The sequence below is a fragment of the Myotis nattereri genome (genome assembly GCF_964212035.1).
Source record: "Myotis nattereri genome assembly, chromosome: 16".
NCBI lineage: Eukaryota > Metazoa > Chordata > Mammalia > Chiroptera > Vespertilionidae > Myotis > Myotis nattereri.
The window spans coordinates 21,113,016-21,137,302 of NC_138091.1; the positions used below are offsets into that span (position 1 = coordinate 21,113,016).

The window sequence follows — 24,287 nt, forward strand, 5'->3', positions numbered from 1 at the left end:
CAGGGACAGGAAGAGGCCCCTCCTGGGCCAGCCAGAAATTCAGCCAACAAAGAGGCGCTCCCGGAGGCCTGGCCGCAGAGCTTAGCGAGTGTGGTGGGACGAGAGGACACAGCCTTTCCGCTGGAGGAGCCAAGCGCGGCTTTAAGTCCCGGTGGGGCTCCCAGAGCCTTGGCAGGCCTCCCGCGTGCCCCCGCACATGGGCTGCTCCTGAGGGCACTCGGTTACTATCTGGTGAGTGAATTGAAGAGGCTGGTGGCTGTGTTGGGTCAGTGCCCCAAGAGAGAACATGAAGAGAAGCTTCTAGCCAGATTCCCCGAGAAATATGTCTATTTGCTGACCAGGCGGCAAGCGCCCTGAGGGCAGGAACGGTCTTAGCCGGCTCCGTATGGCACGCATACACCACAGGCCCTCAGACGGCCTGTTACGACCTGACGTTGTATAACAATCTGCACTAAAAACGTTTATTATCACCTTCTCTGCAACCACAGCTTTGGAAGATGGTCCGGACAGGGAGTGATGTTTCCTTCTTACATGTAGGTGGGGCAGCTGAGGCTTGGGGAAGGCGGATTCGCCAAAGGAAGCACAGCCAGTTAGCGGGGGAACTAGAACTCAAACTCAAGAATTGTGACTGCAAGACCCCGCGCTCCAAGCTGTCCCGTTGGTGTGCAAGTGAATGAGTGGAGGGGTGGAGGGAAGGATGAATGAAGGGATGGCCGCAGCCCCCCGAGTCCCCCACTCTGCCTTCCCACAGCACACATTCCGTGCCCCACAGCAGAGCCTGGGGCCCACTGCACTTAGCCTTCCTGGCCCATCAGGGTCCTGCATGTGAGGATGGTTCTCACTTGCTGTGCAAACGCCAAGCTTCCAGGGACCACGGCTGGGCCCCTTACATCCCCCTGCGCCTCCAACAGTGCTGAACGATACATTCCTGTCTGGCTGAGCGAGGACATGGCCATGACCTTGTTGGCGTAGCACCTGGTGCTGTGGCACGGCTCGCCTGAGTCCAGGAACACAAGCGGGGGGGGGGGGGGGGGGGGGGGGGAGGGGGCATGGCCTCCAGCAAATCCTGCCCGCAGGCCCTGCGCTCTCCCGGGGGAGAGGCGAGCAGGCGGAGGTGGCGTCTGCGAGGAGCCCACAGTCCACACCGACAGGGGTGGCTTCAAGAGCCCATGCAGCCTTGCTACTGCGCCAAGGCTGGCTGACGTCACCCAGTCTCCTGCCTGACATCTGGGTCCCCCGCCAGAGGAAAAGTGAGCAGGAAGAGGAGAGAAAGAGCTACGTCCTGCCTATCTGGGTCAGAGCCTTGGAGGCCTGGCTGGCGGGGCCCCGGGCCAAGCGGCAGTGCCCTGGGATCCTCCGCCACTTGCCGCAGGAACAGAGCTGACGAAGGCCCAGAGCGCAAAAGCCAACTCCCAAGGGAGGCAGCAGCTTTATCCCAGCTGCAGATGGAACAGATAAGTGGGATTTTTTAAATAGGTTTGTTTTACAGACTGACGGGAAGGAGGGGAAGAGGGAGGAAACAGGGCAGAGAAGGAAAGGGGAAAGAGAAACGACAGGGTGGCGAGGAGAACAGAAAAATGGAAGTTTTGAAGAGCTTTTAGATTGAAGACATTTCCCTCCCCATCAACCCCAAAATCTATCAGTTAAAAGACACCCCCACCCCCACCCCCACCCTGGCCCCAGCAGGCCGGGCCACCCAGAGCCAAGGCCTGTGGCAGCAGCATCAGGGGAACCATACGAAGGACTGGGCCAGGTCTCCTGGGCCCTCCTGGAGTTCTGCCAGAAAAGTCAGAGGAAACCTCTGAGTGCTCCCTGGGCGTCCCCCAGAGGAGCAGCGGGGGTTGCGGGTTGCGTGTGGCATCCCAGCTGGACCCGCAGACAGGAAGTGCTCTTACCCAAGCCCTAGGAACTCAGAAAAGGCTCTGCTGCCCTCAGAGATGCCAGCCTAGCCACTGACTGTCCCCCGCCCCCTCCCCGGCCCAGTTCAGATCCTCACCCAAAAGGCCATCTCTCCAGCTCCCCAGCCCCACCCACATGGTGACCCTGAAATAAGAGAGGAGAGGCACGGTCCAGAGCAGGAGGCTGCTCTGCGGCCCACACTCCCATGGAGTAACCTGCAGCTTCCCCCAGACCAGCGGTTCTCAACCTGTGGGTCGCGATCCCTTGGGGGGTCGAACGACCCTTTCACAGGGGTCGCCTAAGACCATCGGAAAACACATATATAATTGCATATTGTTTTGTGATTGATCACTGTGCTTTAATTATGTTCAATTTGTAACAATGGAATTGGGGGTCACCACAACATGAGGAACTGTATTAAAGGGTCGCGGCATTAGGTTGAGAACCACTGCCCCAGACGAAGGGCTGGCCCAGGCCTCTCCTTTCCCCACCCCTCCAAGACCAAGGGTGCTCTTAGGAAGCAGGCCTGGGAGGGGCCCTCAGCAAGGGTCTGAAGAGCTTCAAAGCTCCTCTTCTCAAAATCTGGCATTCACTCAGCGAGTATTTATAAAGCCCCTACTGGTGCCAGCCTCTACGGATACGATGGGAACAAGTGGTCCCTGAGCCCCTCTTCCCCTCATCACTAAGTCCTCTCCACCTCCCCACTCGACTCTGTTCTCTCCATCCCACGGCTACTGTCACCCCATCACCTCCCAATCTCTCACCGGCACAATGGCACCCCCATCCTAACCCATATCCACCCACTGCACCCCTCAATCCACTCTGCAGGCTGTTAAACCAGCAAGGCCATAGCCATGCCAGATGAGCCTGGGGAGGCAAAGTCCTGCCGAGGACTTGAACGAATGTCCTTCCCTTGTCAGTGGATCTGCCGTGGTAGTAACACAGCTTCAGGACAGGCAGGGTGTCCTCACAGCCTTGCCTCCCGTGATGCACCCTCTCCCCACCCAGTCCCACCCTCGCCAGAGCTGCATTTGCCACCATCACAGGGTGACATCACCTCCCCATTTTCCATCTTCAGCTCAGGCCTCTCCTCTGAGCCTCAGACTCCCCTGCCAACTAGACATCTCTCTCCCCTTGGTATCTCACAGCACCCCAAACTCCAAAAGTAACCTCATCACCTCCTCCAACCTGTTCCTTCTCCCAGGTGCTGCCTCTCAATTAAAGGCACCAAGCACTCCTGACTCTTCCTCCTGCCTTACGCTTGCCATCCAGCCCCAAGGTGTGTCCATGGCCCAGCAGCAGGGGTGTCACCTGGAGGCTCATTTAAGATGCAATTATCAGGCCCACCCCAGACCCACCAATGGGAGCCTGCACTTCGACAAGATGCCCAGGTGACCTGTGTGCACCGTCAGGCATGAGAAGCCCAGCTCTAACAATCAACAACGCTTTCCTCTGCCTCCTACATTTCTCTCAGGTCCACCACCCCTGTCTATCCCCCGTCCACCATCTCCCACTGACATCCTCCCAACCAATCTCCATAATCCCATTCTTGTCTCTCTCTAACACCTTTCCCCCCAGGAGCTAATGTGACCCTTCAAAATGCAAATCTGGCCCTAGCCAGATTTTTGCTCAGTGGATAGAGCGTCAGCCTGTGAATGAAGGGTCCTGGGTTCAATTCTGGTCAAGAGCAGGTACCTCGGTTGCAGGCTTGATCCCTGGCCCTGTTTGGGGCACATGCGGGAGGCAACCAATCAATGTGTCTCTCTTTCTGTCTCTCCCCCTCCATTCCACTCTCTCTAAGAATCAATGGAAAAACATACTTGGATGAAGATGAACCTCCCTCACCCCACCCCCCAAAAAAATGCAAATCTGATCACATGAGCCCCCTACATAAGACTTCCCGTTACCTTCACTATAAAGACCAGATTTCATGCATTCATGCGAGACATTTTAACTAAGCATCTTCTATGTGCCGGGCACTGTTCTAGACAATAGAACAGTGGTTCTCAACCTTCTGGCCCTTTAAATATAGTTCCTCATGTTGTGACCCAACCATAAAATTATTTTCGTTGCTACTTCATAACCGTAATGTTGCCACTGTTATGAATCGTAATGTAAATATCTGATATGCAGGATGGTCTTAGGCGACCCCTGTGAAAGGGTTGCTCAACCACCAAAGGGGTCATGACCCACAGGTTGAGAACCACTGCAATAGAGACTAGTGAACAAAACAAACAAAAACCCCTACTCTCATGGAGCTTCTATTCCAATGGGAAAAAGAGATAATAAATACCTAGTAACAGAAAAACTTTAAATAATATTTAAAAGATATAAAACTTGCTTTATTTAAATGTATATCAAGTGGTGACAAACGCAATGAAGAAAAATAAAGTGGAGAAAAGTTTGCTAATTTAAATAGGGTCATCAGAGACCTCAATGAGAAAGTAACCTTTGTGGGAAGACCTGAAGACAGTGAAGCAGCAAGTGATGAGGGCTTCTGGGAGAAAACATTCCAGGTAGAAGGAAGAGCAAGTGCAAAGGTCCCGAGGTGTGAGCGTAGCTTAGTTGGGCAACAAATAGAAAAGGGCCCAGCGTGGCTGGTGCAGAGTGAGGAAAAGGTAAAGAATAGGAGCTGAAAGGCAGAGAAATCACGGGGAGGGGGACAGATCCTGCAGGGTCTAGGGCCACGGTAAGAACTTTGTCTTTTACTGAAGGAAACAGGAAGCCATGGCAGGGAGGGTTGAAAGCAGAACAGAGATGTGATTTTAGACTCAGAGGATCCTTCCAGCTGCGGTGTTGAAGACAGACTGTAAGGAGGCAAAGAGTGGCAGCAGGGAGGCCAGCTAAAAGGTGACTACCTCAATGACCCAGATGAGAGCTGAAGATGGACTGGACGAGACTGACAGTCATGGAGATGGTGAGAAGTGGTCCAGCTCCGGATGCAGTATGAAGGCAGTGCCAACAGGCTTTGCTGATGGATTGGATGTTGGGAGTAAGAATATAGAGAAGTCAGGGGCGATAGCAAGAATTTTGGCCTAAGCAACTGAGATGGGGAAAGCTACAGGAGGGATGAGTGTGGGGAGTGTGACGGGGAGGGGCATAGAACCCAAGAATTCCACCTTGGGCAGGCTCGCTTTAGAATGCCTTTCAGACAGCCAAATGGAGCTCACTGATGAAGGCAGAGAAGAGGAAGCAGCCCAGAGATATCAGAGAAGGATGAGAGGGAGATGGATTAGCCAGGAGATGTACGAAAAGCTGGCGGGAGGTGAGTCTTCATGAGCAAAATAGTTTTAGGAAGTCGGAAGTATTAAGCTGTGTCAAACAACTCTGAGCTGTGGGCAGAAAAGGTAAGCACTAAATTTGGAAACCAGAGCAGCCACTGTAGCATGTGGTGGGGGAGCAAAGCTGGGTCAGTCTCTAGAAAGTTCTGCTGTAAAGGGGAGCAGAGAGAGCGTAGCTGGAGGTGAACATGGGGTTGTGGGAGGTTGTCGGGGGTTGTTTATTGGTTGGTCCACAGCTTGTTTTTTTTTCCCCCAAGGGATGTCTCATTTTCTCTAAATTCAAACCTTTATATGTGGACCCCTCCCTTCTCCTGGTCCACCCCATCCCATTAGCAGGTTATTTTATATATATATATATATATATATATATATATATATATGCGCAATTAGAGGCCCAGTGCACAAAATTCATGCAGGGGGAGAGGGTCCCTAGCCCAGCCTGCACCCTCTTGCAATCCAGGACTCCCTCAGGGGATGTCCAACTGCCGGTTTAGGCCCGATCCCTGCGCAGCAGTCAGACATCCCTCTCACAATCCGGGACCGCTGGTTCCTAACCGCCCGCCTGTCTGATCACCCCTAACCACTCTGCCTACCTGCCTCATTGCCCCTAATCACTCACCTCCTGCCTGATCACCCCTAACCACTCGCCTGTCAGCCTGATCACCCCTAACCATTCTACCTGCCTGCCTGACCACTCCTAGCCACTCACCTGCCTGCCTGATTGCCCCTAACCACCTCTGCCTTGGCCCCCGCCACCACAGCTTTGTCAGGAAGGATGTCCAGAATGATGTCCAGAAGGTCGTTCGGCTGTCCGGTCTAATTAGCATATTACGCTTTTATTATTATAGATTTTCATTGATTTCAGAGAGGAAGAGGGAGAGAGAGTTAGAAACATGAGTGATGAGAGAGAATCATTGATTGGCTGCCTTCTGCACACCCCACACTGGGGATAGAGCTCACAGCCAGGGCATGTGCCCTTGACCAGAATCAAACCCAGGACCCTTCAGTCTGCAGGCTGACGCTCTATCCACTGAGCCAAACCAGCTAGGGCAGGTCATTCATTCTTATGCTTCCAACTCAACCATCTAGGCCTTCTAGGGCTACAGGTGAAGACAAGGTAAAAGTTTAACTCTCCTCAAGAAAAGACCTCACTTTCCCCAGGTGGAGCTATAAATTTTTCTGAAATTCCAACCATTCCTCCCTCTGAGTCTTGAATGTGTTTAGTCTTCAAGACTTTCCATTAAAGTGCAAATGTCCCAGCTAGCTAAGCGGGGAGGAAGCCTGACTTGGGCAGCCTGGGCAATCCTCACCTTTTTTTTTTTTTTTAATATATTTTTATTGATGTCAGAGAGGAAGGGAGAGGGAAAGAGAGATAGAAACATCAATGATGAGAGATAATCATTGATTGGCTGCCTCCTGCACACCCCCTACTGGGGATCAAGCCCACAACCTGGGCATATGCCCTGACCAGGAATCGAACCGGCGACCTCTTGGTTCCTGGGTCGACGCTCAACCGCTGAGCTACACCCGGCTGGGCCTCACCTTTTTTTTTTAATTGAGAACGTTGGTTTCTAACATTATAAAGTTTCGAGTGTACAACACTATAATTCGACATCTGTATATACTATAAATGCTCACCACCAAGTCTAGTTTCTATCCATCAACATACAATTGAAATCTTATTACCCAATGTCATCCCAATAAATTTATTTTTAAAAAACATAGACCCCCTTTATCCATTTCACCATCCCTCCACCCCACCCCAACCTTCTTCTTTGGTAACCACCGAAACCCGAAGAATACAAAAACACTAATTGGAAACGATATATGCACACCTGTGTTCACTGCAGCGTTATTTATTTATGATAATCAAGATATGGAAACGGCCTAAGAGCCTTGGGGGGATGAATGGGAAAAGAAGATGTGGCATCTATAGCGCACAACAGACTGCTACAGAGCCATCTATACCCAAAGCAATCTCTAATTCAACACAATTTCCATCAAAGTCACAATGGTGTAATTCACAGAACTAAAACAATAATCTAAAATTTTATAAGAAACCACAAAAGACCCCAAATAGCCACAGCAATCTTGAAAAAGAAGAACAAAGTTAGAGGAATCACACTATCTGATATCAAACTATACTATAAGGCTACAGTAATCAAAACAGCATGGCACTGGCATTAAAACAGGCTTACAGACCAATAGAACAGAATATAGAACCCAGAAAGAAGCCCACACATATTTGGTCAATTCATATTTGACAAAAGAGGCAAGAACATACAATGGGGTAAAGACAGTCTATTCAATAAATGGTGTTGGGAAAATTGGACAGATACATGCAAAAAAAATGAAACGAGACCACCTTCTTACACCATATACAGGAATGAACTCAAAATAGATTAAAGACTTAAATGTAAGACTCAAAACTAGAAAACTCCTAGAAAAAAAAAAGAAGCAGTAAAATCACTGATATTCTCATAGTAATATTTTTCCTGATATATCTCCTTGGACAAGGGAAACAAAAGAAAAAAATAAACAAATGGGACAATATCAAACTAAAAAGTTTTTGCACAGCCCTGGCTGGTTTGGCTCAGTGGATAGAGCATCAGCCTGCAGACTGAAGGGTCCCGGGTTCGATTCTAGTCAGGGGCACATGCCCCAGTTGCAGGCTTGATCCCCAGTAGGGGGTGTGCAGGAGGCAGCCGACCAATGATTCTCTCTCATCATTGATGTTTCTGTCTCTCTCTCCCTCTCCCTTCCTCTCTAAAATCAATAAAAATATATTTTTTTAAAAAAGGTTTTGCACAGCAAAAGGAAACCATCAACAAAACAAAAGGACAATCTACTGAATGGAAAATGACACTTGCCAATGATGCATCTAATAAGGGGTTAATATCCAAAATTTATAAAGCCCTCATACAATGCAACGCCAAAAAAAAAAAAAAAGAAACAAGCTAATTAAAAAATGGGCAGAGAACCTGAACAGCTACATCCCCAAAGAGGACAGACAGATGGCCAAGAGACACATGGAAAGATGCTCAATGGCACTAATCATCAGAGAAACGCAAATTAAAACCACAATGAGATATCACCTCACACTTGTCAGAATGGTTATCATCGATAAATGAACAAATAACAAGTATTGGCAAGGACGGGAAGAAAAGAGAACACGCATGCACTGTCGGTAGAAATGCGGGTTGGTGCAGCCACAGTATGGAAAACAGTGCGGAGGTTCCTCAAAAAATAAAAAACGGAACTGCCTTATGACCCTGCAATTCCACTTCTGGGTATATATCTGAAGAAACCCAAAACAATTATTCGAAAAAAGATATATGCACCCCGATGCCATTGCAGTGTTATTTATAATAGTCCAAGATATGGAAGCAACCCACGTGCCCATCCATAGACAAGTGGATAAAAATGCTGTGGTACATATATACAAGAGAATATTACTCAACCATAAAAAAGAATGAACCCCTAACCTTGGATGACAGCGTGGATGGACCTAGAGGGCACTTTGCTAAATGAAGGAAGTCATTCAGAGAAAGACAAATACCGTATGATTTCACTTACTAGTAAGTGGCATCTAAAGAACAAAACAAAATGGAAACAAACTCATAGAGACAGAAAACAGACTGAGCTGCCAGAGGGGAGGGGGTTGGGGAGACCGGGTGAAAAAGATGATGGGATTAAGAAGTTCAAATTGGCCCTAACCGGTTTGGCTCAGTGGATAGAGCGTCGGCCTGCGGACTGAAAGGTCCCAGGTTCGATTCCAGTTGGTTGCAGGCATATCCCCAGTGGGGGACGTGCAGGAGGTAGCTGATCGATGTTTCTAACTCTCTATCCCTTCTTTCTCCCTTCCTCTCTGTAAAAAATCAATAAAATTTTTTTAAAAAAAGAAGTTCAAATTGGTAGTTACAAAATAGTCACAGGCATATAAAGTGCAGCATAGGAATATAGTCAATAATATTGTAATAACTATGTATGGTGACAAGTAAGTCCTGGAAATATTGGGGGAAACACTTTGCAAAGTATAGGATTGTCTAACCACTACACTGTACACCAGAAACTATTACAAAATAATACCGAATGTAAACTGTAGTTGAAAAATAAAATGTTCTATTAAAACAAAACAAAAATAATAATAAAATAAATTTTAAATGGTCAACAATCTCCACCACCAAAGTTCTAACCCCAGCACTTTTTCATCACTCCAAATGGAAACTGATCTGTTCATTGTTTTATAAGTAATACATTAGTGTAGTTCAAATGCCAAAAATTAGCAGAAGGTATTCAGTGAAGGGCTTCGTCCTATCCTTGTCCCAATCCGTCCAGTTCCCAGCTGGCTGTGAAGTGGTTTTTACACATCCTTCTACAGCTCCTTTATGCAAATAGAAGCCAATACAAAGTCTTATTTTCCCTTTTTTTACACAAAAGGTAGTATATTGTACATTCTATTCTTCACCTCGCTTTCTTTGCCCAAAATATCTTTTAATGTTTTTATAGACTTGAGAGAGAAAGGAAGGGAAAGGGAGAGAGAGAAACATTAATGAGAATCATCAATCAGCTGCCTCCTGCCCACCCCCTATTGGGGATCAAACCCACAACCCGGGCATGTGCCCTGAATGGGAATCGAACTGTGAACTCCTGGTTCACGGGTTGATGCTCAACCACTGAGCCATTCTGGCCAGGCCACCCAAAATATCTTGGAAGAACTTTCTATCAGTACATAGAGAGTTCACCATTCTTCTTTTTTTTTTTTTTAAGTAACATAATACATAGTCCAGTGCATGAATGTGAGATAATTTAGGCAATCGGTTCTCTATCGATAGGTATTTGGTTGTTTCCAATGTTTTGCTATTTCAAATAATATTGTGGTGAATGACCTTGATCTACATCACTCCATGTATGTAGACATATACATGCTGGATAAATTCCCAAAAGTGGTTCGCTGGGTCAAAGGGAATATGCAAGATGGTGACAGGTGTTGCCAAGTTGTACTGCTTATGGGATGGTACTAATTGATCTCCCATTAAATTGGTACCAGAATGAGGACCCACGTGCCCACCCAATACACTGTGCTAGCCCCAGAAGGCACTGCCATACGCCTGTCCATGAGCCCACGGCTGGAAACAATGCGAAAGCAGCTTTTTGTCTGTAGTGTTTGCCTGCCCAACTCACTTTCACCCCTTCCTCTGGTAATACTTCCCCCTCCTTTACTTTAGGGACCTATCCTCCTCTCCCCGGGAAAGGAATCTTGCCGTCTCCATATCCACACTGGCCACTGGAATGAGCCCCTGATGCAGGCTGGGCTAATCCCAGTTCCCCACCCGACCCTGTACAGGGATTCATGCAGAAATCAGAACTAACTAGAGCTGATGGAAAGGAGCTTTTTCCCCCTCGCTGGAGGAAAAGAGGTTACAATGTGAAGACCACAGTGGTCTGCAACCATGATGGCAACATCATGGGGAGAGATGACCCAAGGGAAATGAAGACGATACAAATAGACACAGATACAGCAGACAGAGAGAGAGAGAGAAACTGCTCATGGTCCTGGATCCAGCTGCTCCTGATGCCTCCCCTTTCCACAGATGGATTATGCCAGTCAATAGATCCCCTGTTTCATTTGGCTAATTCAACCTGGCCTCTGTCACTTGCCCCCAAGAGTCCTAATACATTACATATATACTATTATATATAAAGTATAACCCCAATTTTGTTTTAGAGAAACAGATGTAGGTACAGATGTGAATACACTGTGTGGGAGAGTATGTATTTGGGTGGGGAAAAAAACACAGAAGAAAACATATTAAATATTAATAATGATTATCTCTGCAATCCCCCATCTGGGATTACAGATGATTTTTATTTTAGTCTTTGTACTTTTCTGAGTTTTCCAAATTTTCTTCAAGGAACATAGATTTTTTTTAACATAATAAACATTTCTTTTAAAAATCAGACTGGCAAGAAGCAGCCCAGAGAATGCTGCGGGGACGGTGCTAAGCCCATGCCATGGTCAAGGACAACAGCGTCGGCTCCCCCCGAAACCTGCTCTGTGTGGTCAGTGCCCCCCCCCGGGTGGCGGCTGCTCCTCTCAGGGACAGCTGGCAGGTCGCTGAGGGCATCCACATCGTATGCACTAAACCAAGCCCTCCATCATGTGGAGGTGGGCTCTGGTGTATGTCGACAGATCAGCCCCAGCCAAGACTCTTCTCTACACACCCCTCCTGGAACCCATGCTGAGCCTCCAAAATCCCCACCCACCAGAGACCCCGCCCACCAGAGACCCTGCCCACCAGAGACCCCGCCCACCACCAGTCTCCTGGGCCTCCATGGAGAGCCCCAGAAGGCACTGGCATAGGCCTGTCCGGAGCCCACAGCTGCAGGAGAGGAAAACATTGGCCTAACAGGAGAGCTCACACAAGGTGGCCCAGTCCTCTAGCACCTGCTCCCGAGACTCACCTTCCCCAGCAACACGTGACGATCAGTGTGGGACGTGAGCTTGGGCAGGACAGAGACCTTGGGGACCTTCAACTTCAGGCTGTTAGGGAAGAGAGGCTGCGGCTTCCCTGGCATCCCCAAGGCACCCTGGCTCCAAAAGCATCTGTTTTGGTGGGGACCAGGCCAGAGCCATCCTTACCTGTGCATCCCATCTTCAACCAGAGAAAAACTCTCCTATCTGTTTTACATATTCTAGGTACCTGCATTCAAGTGGAATCCTACAACATCTGCCCTTTTGTGCCTGGCTTAGTTCACATAGCACCATGTTTTCAAGGTTCGTCCATGTTGTATCAGAATTCCCTTCCATTTTATGGCTGAATAGCGTCCCATCGCTGCATATGGCACACTGTGTTTACTCATTCATCCGCCGAAGGGCACTCGGGTTGCTCCCTCTTCGGGCTATTGTGAATCGTGCTGCTGTGAGCACAGGTGTACAGGGATCTGCTCAAGTCCCTGCTTGCAGTTCTTTGGGGTCTATACCTAGGAGTGGAATTGCTAAGATTTTTATTTACATAAATATTCAATTAAAGAACAAGTGAAAATCATTCGTTAGTCCCAGTCCCATTTCACAGACAGGGAAACTGAGGGCCACAGTTTGAACACCATGCACATGGTGCTGCTTCCCTGAGTTTTCCCATGAGGCTTCAGGCTATCCATCCGCAGTTTTATCCTTGCTCTCTAGGGGTCCCTACCCCTCACACCCCTGAGATCTCTGCTGGGCCTTGGCCCCAGCAGAGGGAGGAATCACAGAGAGCCAGCACCACTCGCAGCCAGACTCCTGTGGCTAGATGGCCGGTAACCTCCATGCGAGAAATCCAGACTTGCCGGGCTGAGGGGCGACTGGCCCCACTGAGCATCAACAGAAGAGGGGGGGGGAGGGGGCATTCTCCAGCCCCAGAGCCGAGGGCCAGCCCTGAGCCAGACCAGCCTGTCCTCCCAGGCGAAGTCCAGTGCAGTCACATGTCTAACTGCCTCAATGTCAGGATGGATTCGGGAAAAGGGGGCTTTGGGTGGTCCCTCCTCTCTTTTGACATCCAGGGCCCCTGGCACCTCTTCTCCTGGAGCCACCATCTTCTGGTCACTCCTGGAGCACAGGCTGCGTGAGGCAGAGAGCGTGTCCGCGTCTCTCCTGGGCCCTGCTGTCGGGTGCCTGGTGCACATCTGGCACTCCACAAATATTGATGGAAGTGAATTGAAACAGCACGAATGAACATTTGGAACACAACCCTTTAATAAGCAGGACTGCCGCCTGCATTTGCATTGATAGAGGAGAAAGAGAGGGCGCGTGCCGGGGGCGGGGGGACAGCAATTTCCAGAAAGTGGAGAGGGGCCTGGGGAGGCCAGGGGAGCGGAGACGCGGAAGCCAGGTGTCCCTGTTCTCATCGCCTGTGCCAACGCCTGCATCGGGGGCTGTGCCCTTGGGGGACCTTCCCGGCTCTCAGAACCCAGCCTTTGTTGATGTCACACTCAAGAGTCCTTCCTGGCACGTTGGCAGATCCAGGTTTCACAAAGCCTGCTTCAGCGACCTCCTGATGTACACACTGCCTCTGCCCCTGCATCTCAGATGAGATAGCTTATTAAAATAAATGTTCTATTAAAACACAGATGGCACGGGTGAGCCAGGCTCCAGCCCGGAGCTTCCCGTGCTCCTCGGGAAGCGGGAATTTCTGTTCTAATTAGCGAGGGCTGCAGCCAGACCTTTCAGCTTATCTGAAGCCTGGGAGGACAGACCCTTCCCCCCACTCTAGGCTCCACCAATACCCCCAGCTCAGGCTTAGGAGTCAAAAAAAGCCCAAGAGACCCATGCAGTTCCTTCTTTAAAAACTAATGAGGAATATACTGCCCTGGACTGTGTGGCTCAGTTGGCTGGAACGTCATCCCATGCACCATAGGGTCACGGGTTCGCTTGCCAGTCAGGGCACATACCCAGGTTGTGGGTTGGGTCCCCAGTCGGGGTGCATAGGTGAGGCAACCAACTGGTGTTTCTCACATAGATGTTTCTCTCTGTGTCTCTCTCTCCCTCTCCCTTCCTCTCTCTAAAATCAATGAAATACATAAAAACATAAATAAATACATAAGTAAGTAAATAAAGTGAGACTATGCTAAGATACCACAGTTCTTAATGTTTTGGAGCTTTTTTATACGCCTGGTATGCATTTCAAAATGCGCCTGAACTGCATGGCGGTCCACTTCACAGATAGTGAAAGTCAAGGGCAGACAGGTCAAGTGACTCAGCCAGCGTCCCCCACGTAACTGGCAAGAGAGAAAAGGCATACGATGGGGCATCAAGGAGAGACAGATTTGGGTTTGAATCCCAGCTCCGCTGCCGAAGCTGAGTGACACTGCATCTGTCACCCCTTTTGAACCTCGGCTTTCTCCTCTGGGAAAGATGAAGATGACGACAGCAAGCTTCGTGCAGAGAATGAAATGAGGTGAGTGCGGTCTACGTGCCAGCCCAGCGCCACACAGGAGTGGAGCTCAGTACAAATTCCCATCCCTGCCCCTTCACTTGGGATTCCTGAGTTTTCGTATGGTAATACCCAGCCTCCCATCAATTCTGTTACTTTATTTGGGGGTAATTGGGAAGAGGGAGGGAGGGAGAACATCCAACAGCGAGTTAACTGTGGCCATTCTGCAGCCCAGATCCCACAGGACCCGCAGCCAGGCTGCTCAGACACTGTACTCCCAGTCACAGTGGGCCTGCCCCAAACCAAGGAAGCCCAGAGGACTTGCAGAGCTGGAACGTGACCTCCAGCCTCCCTGTTCAGTTACATCTAGCTCCCCAACCCCGACACTCCTGCTTCTCACACTGTCCGTCCCATCCCTCAGGGGGCGGGGCAGGTGATGCAGGTGTGGCCAGGTACGAATGCTAAGGTGAGCAGGAGGGCACTAGCCCCTGCAGAAAGGCAAGCCCAGTCAACGTTGCCAGAGCTTCTGATTTCTCAGGAAAAGACTGAAATACAGATTCATCGTGTGGAACCTTCCAATTTTAAAATATCAGGGTACAAGGGGGGAAACGTGTGTGGTCTAACAAAGCCCCCGGAGAAAGGGCAGGGCTCAGTGTCTGTGCTGTTCCCTGCTGTTCCCTGCTGTCCCGCGGCGCCTAGGACAGGGTCTGGGGCAGAGTAGAGGCTCCACGAATCCGCAGGGGCCTATTCCGACCTCCGCCTCAGATTGCAGACTCCCAGGGACTAGGGGTGCTGCTGTCCCCGCTAAGACAGGACAGCATGGTATTGTAGCTCATAATAGTGAAAAATGGGGGAGGGGTTCTGCTGCCATCCTTACGAGGCGTCTGTCCTGTAAACGAGGCGAGAGTTGTGCCTTGGAGAATGGGGAGACCTGTTATGAGTTGTAAGCACTTAGGACAATCACAGCGCCCTTTTTCTACCATTCACATTCAGTGTGATTCAGTGCGGTTGTAAAATTTTTTGCAGTAAAGAAACACAAAAAAGGGGGAGGCGGGGAAGGACAGGGGAGGGGGCGGCTCCAATTAAGAGGCCTGCTCCCTCCTGCCCTTGCAGAAGTGGACTATGAGGCCCAGCTGGGTCAGCCCACCCCCAAAGGGCTCTGGGAAGGACTTGGCTGGAGTTCCAGCTTGCATGAAAACAGAGTGTTCATAACTGATAAGCTTAAAAGCAAGTGACAATTTTTCAACCCACCGTTGCTCCAAGGGCAGTGAATAAACACAGCATCAGCTCCGGGTTCCCACTGAGAGTGTCTGGAAGGACAGGGGAAGGTGAAACCAAGTTCACTCGTCCCTAGAAATCGGCATGCCAGAGAAGCCTTCAACTGCTCTATCAAAAAGAGCTCCAGGGAAAGGAACCAAGACGGTGTTGTAGGTAAACGCCAGTATTCACTGTCTCCCACAGCCACATCAAAATCACAGCTAAAATACAGAACCATCATTCAGAACCACCTGAAAGCTGGCTGAATGGAAGTCCTACAACTAGAGGAGAAGGAAGTACATTGAAACTGGTAGGAGAGGTGGAGGCACCGAACAAGCCGGTCTGACACCCAGGTGTGGTGGTATTTTTTCATCAGAAGGGATATCTCCACTGCAAACGCCGCCCCCCCCCCATGAGGAGCTAGGGGTCCCAGACCCACATCAGATCCCCAGCCCAGGGTTCCAGAGCTGGGAAGAGAGGTACCCATAACTTTGGGCTGTAAAAAACAACAGGGATTGTGGCTGAGTGACAGAGAAGGCTGCTGGAGACCCAGGCAGTTCCTCTTAAAGGGCCAGCACACAAACTTACTTGGACTCACTCCCTCTGAGCTCCAGTGCTGGGGCCATGGTTTGGGGGGACCCAGGGATATACAGTGAGGAACTGGATTGTCTGGCATTGAGCAGCTTTCTCCCAGACAGGGGTGCTCACAGGGGTCATTGTTCCTATGCTGAGACCTCCCCCTTTGCAGAACTGACTGGCAGTCATGTCTGAGTTTCCATCAGCATGGACCATGCTGTTCACTCCACCCTATTGATTCCCTGAGACCCCTTCCCATCCAATTTGCAGCCCCACCCAAGCTGTTTGCAGCTGCTTTTCCATATGAATAGCCTGCCTGGCTCAGGCTTCAGACTTTCTTAAAATCTCTCAAACAAGCAGCATCTGGCATCAGCATGTCCCATACCTATCAATAAGAGGCTCAAGACCTGACACTAGCACCAGCTTGCCTTGCTTCACAGCTTCGCCTCACCTGGGTACTTCCAAGCTCAACACAAGTAGCAGCCATCTGCAGATCATTCTGTAGCTCCTGTCAGGTGGCCCCAGGCAGTGGCTGACTTTGCATCTTCAGGGAAGCCCCAGAGCCGGTGCACCCAGTGGACAGCTTCAGACCATACCAGATTATAGCTCTACACATCCACAAAGCAACACACTCAAGGGACAGATTTAGTGAGCACCAAAGCCCCGCTGAAGCAAGTCCTGCTCCATAGGGTGTCTCCTGCACAGCAGCTCTTCCACTGTAGTTGCATCTGGTCCTCACAGCCAACTGGCCTGGAGTTCATGTCTCCCAGTGATGCCAACAGCAATTAAGGCTCAACTAAAACAAGACTGTGCACACAGCCCACACAGGGGTGCACTATAAGGCCCATCTCAGGTGACTGGAGAGGCTGAGCCACTGGGCCCTACCGGACACCTACTACACAAAGCTACTCTACCAATTTCAGGAGACATAGCAGTTCTACCTAATACATAGAAACAAACACAGTGAAGCAGCCAAAATGCAGAGACAAAGAAACATGTCACAAATGAAAGAACAGAAGAAACCTCCCGAGAGAGAACTAGATGAAATGGAAGCAACCAAACTACTAGATACAGAATTCAAAACAATAGTTAGAAGGTTTCTCAAGGATATTAATGAGAGCTTCAAGGGACTTAGTATGACTTTCAAACATCTGAATGAGAATTCCAAGAACCTTAGTGAGAACATGAAAAACACGAAAAAGGACCAGTCAGAAATTAAGCATACACTAACTGAAATAAAGAATAATTTACAGAGATTCAACAGTACAGTAGAGGATTCCAAGAATCAAATCAATGATTTGGAAGCAAAAAATACCCAATCAGAAGAGCAAAAAGAAAAAAGAATCCAAAAATATGAAGAAAGTGTAAGGAGCCTCTGGGACAACTACAAGCGTACCAGCACTGGCATTACGGGAGTGCCAGAAGGAGAAGAGAGCAAGATAACGAAAGCCTATTTGAAGGAATAATGACAGAAAACTTCTTCTACCTGGTGAAAGAAGTAGACTTACAAGTCCAGGAAGTGCAAAGAGTCCCAAACATGAGGAACCCAAAGAAGCCCACACCAAGACACATCATAATTAAAATGCCAAGGGTTAAAGACAAAGAGGAAATCTTAAAAGCAGCAAGAAAAAAGCAGTTAGTTACCTACAAGGGAGCTCCCATACAACTGTCACCTGATTTCTCAACAGAAACTTTGCAGGCCAGAAGGGAGTGGCAAGAAATATTCAAAGTGATGAAAAGCAAGGACCTACAACCAAGATTACTCTACCCAGCAAAGCTACCATTTAGAATTGAAGGTCAGATACAGAGCTTCACAGGCAAGAAAAAGCTAAAGGAGCCTTGACCAGTTTTGCTCAGTGGATAGAGCATCGGCCTGCGGACTGAAAGGTCCCAGGTTCGATTCCAGTCAAGGGCACATCCCCAGTGGGGGCTGTGCAGGAGGTACCTGATCAATGTTTCTCTCTCATTGATGTTTCTGACTCTCTATCCCTCACCCTTCCTCTCCGTAAAAAATCAATAAAATATATTTAAAAAAAAGAAAAAGCTAAAGGAGTTCATCACCACCAAACCACATATAACATGAAATATGTTAAAGGGTATTCTTTAAGAAGAAGAGGAAGGAGAAGGAGGAGAAGGAGAAGGAGGAGGAGGAGGAGGAGGAGGAGGATCAAAAATATGAACAATAAAATGGCAATAAATACATATCTATCAACAATTGAATCTAAAAATCAAAATAAATGAACACAATAAACTAATGAATAAAATAGAATCAGAAGCATAGAAACATGGAACAGACTGACGAATTTCAGACAGAAGAGGGGAGGAGAGCTGGGAAGAGATTAATCAAAGATCTCAAATGTATATAGTAGAGGCCTGGTGCACAAAATTCATGCACGGGTAGGGTCCCTAGGCCTGGCTGGCAATCAGGGCCTACCAGGTTCCCTGCCTCCAGGCCTCCCCGCCTCCTCCTTCCCTCAGCACCCTGCCACTGCCGCCACTGGTCACTGGCCATGTTCTGTGCGAACCCCTGGTGGTCAGCGCACGTCACAGTGAGCGATTGAACTCCCAGTCTCCTGGTCAAACTCCCAAGGCAACAATTTGCGTATTATCCTTTTACTATATAGGATGCATTACCTATAGACAGAGACAATCGGGTGGTGAAGGCCTGGGGTGAGGCAGGAACCGGTGGAAGGAGATAATTGGGGGGTGGGGGCGAAGGAGAGGGAGATATCTATAATACTTTCAACAATAAAGATTTTTTTTAATATAGATTTTTTTAAAATGGAATGTGTTATAAGAATTGTAGCATAAGAGAAATGATAATAAAATGAAGCTCTTAAGAAAAAAAAATACTAAATCAGCATGGATTCTTTGACACCAACCTCTTCAAGGTTGAACTACTTCCCACTCAGAAATCCTACTCACAAAATCCCAGACATGCTCTTCCTTTTATCACGGTGTCAGGGCTGCCGGCTGCCACCCAGATACAAGGCTGCGGACCTGACTCCACAGTGATTATACACAGACTGTGGAGAGGCATGAGGGAGCCTGCCCGGGTGCCGGAAAGTTCTGTATCTTGATCTGGGTGGTGTCTGCACAGGTGGGATACATATGGAGAAATTCGCTGAGCTGTTCCCTTCATTGTGCACTTAACCATATGTAAGTTACACTTCAATACATTCATAAAAACAGGAGCACTTCCGTTTCAAGTATCAAGCACTCCTCAGAAGCCAGGCACTGCATCTAAATAACTTAATCGTTAAGAGAATAACTTCTGGACCTCAACAGACCCGGTTAAAAATCCCTGCTCCTCCACCTCTGGTTCTGCCCCCAATCCACTCCTCGGCCTCTGAGGCCCTGTCTCTTGTCTGGAAAACAAAAATAACAACTGGTAGAATTAAGACACCTATGCATGTAAGCCCTTCCTTAGCACAGGGCCTAGCGGACAGTAAGCCTCTACAAGTGTAGCTTGTTACAACCTTTCTTCAACCCCAGGACATTGGTGCTACAGGGTCCATTTTAACAGATGAGAAATGTGCTCCCTCCCTTCCCTAAACAGCAAGCATTTCCGCACCGTCTTCCCCATTTTTCCCAAATCCGTGTACCGTGCCTACTACTTTTCTTAACACTTTTCTTTACATTGACTTGCAATTTATATTTAAACACATGTACTTTATTTAAAATGTTATGTAACTGCTGTACATGGAAAACCAGTACCACTTGACAGAATTCATTTTTTAAAATAGCTATTAAAAATCACCGATCCACCTGAAGTCATCTTGCTCACCTGGTTTACTTTTTATGGATTTGAGAGGCAAGGAAACTCAGTTTTGGGGGATTGGGGGGGGGGATCATCTGCTTAAAATGACTGAGAAACTTCCTGAGCACCTTCAGCAGCCCCGTGTGCACAGAAGTGATTTTCGTCCGTTTAACCGAGCAGGCCTGGCAAGCCCTCTATTTGGCAACATCCTGGTAACCAGCCATCTGTGCACCACACTGGCTCCACAGAGAGAAAGCTGCATTTAGAAAAAATGTATATTCACTAACGGTGACTGTTCACTAATTCACACACCCCCTGGCCTCTCTTTGCCATGAGTGACAGGAATCTGCCTCTGCCTGTTTGACAGCAGCTCCAGGACCCGAGACCTAGGAGCCCGGAGCCAGGTGCCCGGCCCCAGCTTCAGGATGGTCAGGGCTGAGCCTGGAGCCTCACATCTACGGGTCCCCAAACCACACAGAGGCAGGGAAGGAGTCAGGGGAATAACATTGGGGCAACATGTGTGCAGGTGATCTGTTGCATTTTCCTGCAAAATCTCTTCCAGAAAGGAAGGCGTGGGAGAGGAAAACTTCTCCAGTCTCAGACAAAGGGCACCGAGAAACCTGTGTCAGAGGGCACTGCAGTATTAAGAGGGTTGCCTTGGGGTAAGAGGCAATGGGCACAATTCACCTGGGAGGCAGTGAGTCTCCTGAGGACCCATTCATTCATTAAGCAGGTACTTACTGATCACCTCCTATTCTGGGCAATGGGAGCCAAGAGGTGAAAAAGGTCAAGTCCCTGCTCTCAGAAAGCTCACATTCTGGGGGATGGAACAGTCAATAAATCGTTTATTATAAAAGCTAGGTAACGCCAGTTAAGGATAAGTGCCATGTCGGAAATAAATCAGGGTAAAGAAATAATGGCTGGAGTGAGCTGCTCAGATTGGATGGTCAAAGGAGTCCTTTTGTAACAAATGATATTTGACTTGAAAGCCCAAGGATGAGGAAGAAGTCAATTACGTCACTGTAAATAGCATGTGCAAAGGGCCTGGGGCAGGAATGAGCTTGTCATGTTCCAGAAACAGAAAGAAGGCCTTAGCAGCTTCAGACGTAGAGTGATCACAGAGAGTGAGAGGGAAAGTGGTGGGAGGTGAGGTCAGAGAACCAGGCAGTGGGTGCAGGACCAGCTGCAGAGTCTGGCCTTCATGTAAGGTATAGTGGAAAGCCTATGGAGAGCTTTTATGCAGGAGAGAGACTTGATCTTATTTGAATTTTTAAAACTCCACTCTGGCCACCATAAGGAGACTAGGTAAGGGGGTCAAGAAGCAAGGACACCAAATAAGAGACAAAAATAGTGGCTCGGAAGGAATCAAATAAACTCTGTCCCTTAGCTCTGAGTCTCACTCCTCAGACTCTCAGTGAGGAAAGCTGGTTCAAGGGAGATGCTTGTTCTTTAAAGCAATGACAGCCAACCAGGTGGCATTCAAACATCAGACAAAAGAGGGCGAGTGACAGGCCCTTGCATTCAGGGCAGGACCCAGCCACCTCCTATGAAGACAACAGCAGCCATCTGTTCTGGGGCCGGGAGTGGATCAGCTCCCGCTTTGTGCCCCTTCCAGCCCGGGGACTCTGGGACTACAAGGCCAGGGCTGCTGGACACCCGACCGGCTCAGACCCCATACCCAGCCAGCTCGCGGGGCTGTCACTGGCTCTCCCACGGGAGAACGCAGATATCCCCACTGGTACCAGCCTTCAAACCCTAAGGACAAACCAAGTGACAGCTGCCAACATGAGAAAACAGACAACTAGACAACCTCCAGCAGCACAGTCTTGCCGGAGGGCAAAACAAAACAAAACAAAAAACAAATCTGATAAGAGCCTCTAAAACTAAATACCTATCACGGGTAGCATAAGGGACAGAAGAATATCTTAAATGATACCCGGAGACACCATCCACCAAATCCTGACTGTGGGAAACTCACTAAGACAAACAGTTCCATTTCTTCAATAATTGTAAAGGGGGAAAGAGTTGAAAGAGAAAATTTCTACATAAAGAGAAAAAGCACCAATCAAACTTTTATGAGACAAATGGGGAAAAATGAACACTGACTGAATATGATATTAAGAAATTAGTGTTAATTTCGGGTGTGTGATAATGGTAGTGTTATATTTTTAGAAGAATTATATTTGAGATGCATCCTGAAATATTTAGGAATGAAATGATATGTCTGGGATTTACTTCAAACTGGGTATTGTATTACACTACTCCCTCTCCTCTTATGCACACTTGAAAATTTCTGCAATAAAAGTGAGGTGTGTTTTTAAATCTAGGAATGAGCTTTTTCTAATAACCTATCCAGGAATAGCCCACTAGACATTCTACCCACAAGAGAGAAATCAGGTTCATCGGATTCACTGTTCTGCCCTCCAGAGCTTGTCATTTAGTGATTTGCTGGATGATCAGTGAATTCACATTTTCTTCCTCATCAACCCCTTGTTGGGAGCTATCCCAAAGTCACTACCTCCAGTAAGAACTGGAGTTCTTTTTCATTTATGCTAACTGAACTCTCTCCAGCCCACACCTGAGGCCACGCTGACTGTATGACCTTTCAGAACACACACATTTGGACTGTGTTCCTGACTCAGTCCTTCCCATTGCAAGTTTTGCCCCCCAGAGGGCACCCCTTGCCCCACCACCCACTCCTGTCATTTCTAAAGTGGTGCCCTGTCTGTAAGAAAACAGCCCCTGAAAAGCAAAGTCTTTACGGGAGCTCTCTATTCCAGCAGCTTCCAAGAAAAGCTTCATTCAGGTGCCTCCTTAGGACCAGGCTCGAATCCCATCCCCTCTCAGACACACCTTTGCTTTTTCAGGATCCCAGGTGATGGCATCCCCAGGTGATGGGGTCCCAGGAAGCATCCACAGAAAGAAGCAGAACCTGCAGCTTGTCCCACAAGCCCTGTAGAGAGCTGTCATGTCGAGGCCCATGCATGCCGCACCCATTTCTCCAGGAGGCAAACCGAGCGCACACTGAGTTGAAACCTTGAGCACAGTTCTTGGGACCTACCAAGAGTGCCTGGGAGTGTCCTGGTTCTGGGCCCATGTGGGATACCTGAGTCATTACCATCCTCCCTGGCACAGCGGCCTGCCCCAATATACAAGAGTTCTAGGTGGTCCAGGGAGAGCAGGAAGATGGCGAGGGCTGTGGGCCATCACTGCAAGTCACACAGACCATTTCATCCCTCATGGACAACAGCCAGTAGTTTTATCTGCACGCGCCTGTCAATTAGAGGTGCCAGGAAGATGGATGGATCAAGCCTTCTGGGAAGAATGAAGAAGGGGCCTTAGTCTGACCTGACCCTGCGAAGAGAGGGGGAGGAAGGAGGAACTCAGCAAATTTCACATTTGGCACGGAGTTTGGGGAGTGTTTAAGATCAGCGGCAGCCTGCTCAGGCTCCCCATGGCCGGTGCCCGCAGAAGAAGGGTCGGTCGATAGTGTGCACTGAACTGATTTCAGATGTTTAAAGAAAAAGAAACTCCAGATTACAGCAAGGGAGGCAAAGGCCATTTAACACCAACGTGAAATCAATCACTCTCTCTCCTCGGGTAGGGTAAGTCCATGGCCAAACCTATCAGAATGCCAGGAGCAACAGCAGAATGGGCTGAAGGCAGGGGCTGGGAGGGTCACCAATGTCTGCTGCATTGCAGGAAAGAGCACAGTACGTCCAGGAGGAAGGACGAGATGCCAGGAGCTGGGGCATCCTCACTCAGACCAATCCCTTCCCGTCCTCTGTCCAGGTCCTTCCCACCCAGACCCAGGCCTGCCTGGCAGCTTCCTGGACCCTGCCTGGCTGGTCTTGACGACTAGTGGGGCTGTCACCATCAGACATCTTACCTTGGTTTCTGGAGGCACAGGCCCGAGAGAGCAGCCCTGATGAACCCCTCCATCCTCATGCAGTGCTTCCTACCTTTCAGCTGCATCTTCCCCCCATGATCTTACTTGAGCCTCGAAAGCCCTTTGTGTGGATGCAGAAACTGAGGCTCAGGGAGGTTAAATCTATAGTATCACATCACAGGACTAGCACTTCTAGCTCCCAGGGCAGGGACCACCACACAGCCTATACTCAGAGACAGGAACTGGTCCGAGGCAGCTGCCTTCCTTCTCACTCCTCAACACAGGCCCGGGTTGACCCAGAACAGCCATCCCATATCCTCCTGACCTTAGAGGATTGGCTTGTTCCACCCACCTCTGCAGATAAAAAGCTGAAGGGCAGCGAATGGAAAAGAATCAATGTCTAGAGAAGAATGGGGCCCGGAGGTGGACTGGACTCCAGAGTCTCACTGGCAACTTCTCTGCTGGACATGTGTGTCCTCAGCATCAGTGACTCCCGGATCACCTGCAGGAGTCCTGCCATTCCTATAGCATTGGCATGGCATTTCCATTCGAGAGGCTCATGCTGTGACTTACACATTCCATTGGGGGGATGCTTCATATCACCACCCAAAGGGGCATAAGGAGGGGAGAAGCCTAAAAATAAACAGAGCAAAAACAGCTAAGTTTCTCTCCTCTCTCTCTCTCTCTCTTCAATAAAAATTTTTTTTAAAAAA

General features: G+C 48.9%; 1 protein-coding gene across 1 annotated transcript in view; it reads right to left on the bottom strand.

The window, feature by feature from the left end:
• Window positions 1-24,287, bottom strand: part of RAP1GAP2 (RAP1 GTPase activating protein 2) — a 188,241-nt gene that overhangs the window by 110,285 nt on the left and 53,669 nt on the right. The gene's annotated exons all lie outside the window — the stretch shown is intronic.